This window comes from Seriola lalandi, unplaced genomic scaffold (genome assembly GCF_002814215.2).
Source record: "Seriola lalandi dorsalis isolate HSWRI2012SDOR001 ecotype SW California unplaced genomic scaffold, Sedor1 jcf7180002054002, whole genome shotgun sequence".
Lineage (NCBI taxonomy): Eukaryota > Metazoa > Chordata > Actinopteri > Carangiformes > Carangidae > Seriola > Seriola lalandi.
In genome coordinates, this window is record NW_019524555.1 from 5,641 (window position 1) to 7,626 (window position 1,986).

Consider the following 1,986-nt stretch of genomic DNA (forward strand, 5'->3'; position numbering starts at 1 on the left):
ACACACACTCTCTCTCACACACACACACACACACACTCTCTCTCTCACACACACACACACACACTCTCTCTCTCACACACACACACTCTCTCGAGTGTCGAGGCTACAGTCCTCGTTGCAGCTAGCCCCGGTTCGAGTCCGGCCTTTGCTGCATGTCATTCCCCCCCCCCTCTGCCTCCCCATTTCCTGTCTCTCTACTGTTCTATCAAATAAAGGCATAAAAAGCCCCAAAAATATAATAATAAAAAAAAGAAGAACCAGGAAGAAATTATTTCCTGTTCCAGTGACGTCGACTGCAGCAGCTCAACACACTGAACACTGTTAGAGAGACAGTTTGGAGGACACTCACACAGTCACACACTCTCACATGTGCACGTGTGCACAAACACACACTCACACACACATGAACACACACACACACACTCACACGGTCACACACTCTCACATGTGCACGTATGCACAAACACACACACACACACACACACACACACACACACACACACTCTCTCTCTAACAGAGTGTACAGTATAATAAACCTGGTCAGCTTTCATGTGTATTATTCAGCTCATTACAGCGTCGAGTCAAACTGTTGATTGTGACGCAGTGAACTGGAAGTACCACACCTCATGTTGTTCCCTCCTCTCAGTGTCTTTGTGTGGACAGAAGTTCACTGTGACTCTTCTTCCCTCCACAGTCCACAGCGACAAACTGACTCTGAGACTTTGGCAGTAAAATAATAATAATGTTTAAACACTCACCTGCCTCAGTCTTCAGTTTCCTTCCTTCTGCTCCGACAGTTAAAATGGCGTCTGAAATCTGAACACCTGTACACCTGAACTTTGAACACTTTCACTTTCATGTGCTCCTCCTCTCTGCAGTTACAGGAAATCACATGAGTCAGTCTGTGGTTTATTCTCCCATTAGAGTTCAGAAAGTCTTCAGACGTCTTCACTAGTGTTTTAGTTTCATGCCACAATAATTTAAATCCATTTTCCCTCATCGGTCTTCCCTCAATTCTCCATAAAGACAAAGTCAAAACAGAATTCGAGACATGTTTACAAATGTATTAAAAAGTAAAAACTGAAATATCACATTGACAAAAGTATTCAGACACTTTGCTGCGACTCTGTAAATTGAGCTCAGGTTCCTCCATTTCTCTGGATCGTCTCTGAGATTAAGACAAAAACATTAGAAGAAGAGAGGAGACCAAGAACCTGAAGGTCTGACTGAACTCCACAGATCCCATGTGGTGATGGAGAAACCTCCAGAAAAAAAACGGTATAAAATACAATAAATAATCAGCTTTATTTACAAGATTATTTACAGAAATTACAATCTTTTATACGTCATTAAAAATATGTGATCATATGAACTATTTGTATCGTGTGCCATAAATAGATCTATTAAGAGCATGACATGCAGATATAATTTGCAAACATTTTTCTCCAAAGAACTGAATGATGAGATTCCATAGTGTGGTGATTTAATATAGTTTACATATAATATGTAGTATACTGAATATAGTATTTAATTTAATATAGGCATATTCTTAATAGTATTTATTATATATATAGTATTTAACATACTGTATATGGATTTTCAACAACTTTCCCAATAACTGGATTTGTTGTTTCCATTAAATTTAACACGTTACCACATAATCTATAAATTCAGGCTAATTCAGGTTTTCCTTCAATTCTACAACATTTTTCTTAATGAACACAGGAGAACAGGTTTATTTATATTATCACTACCTTCAGAAAGCTTTATTCAAACCAGTTAAAGTTGTAAAATAAAGGGTTGTTTTAATTTCATGGCCTTTATGTAATGATTAAATTATAGTCTTTGGGTCACAGTCGGCAGAGTTCTGTCTCTTCCTGCTGGTCACTGAGCTGAACTACAGGCAAATTACACACATTTGATAATTCATGCAAATAAACAGCTATAGATTTACTCAAGTACTGTAGATGTGGTTGATGACTGTTG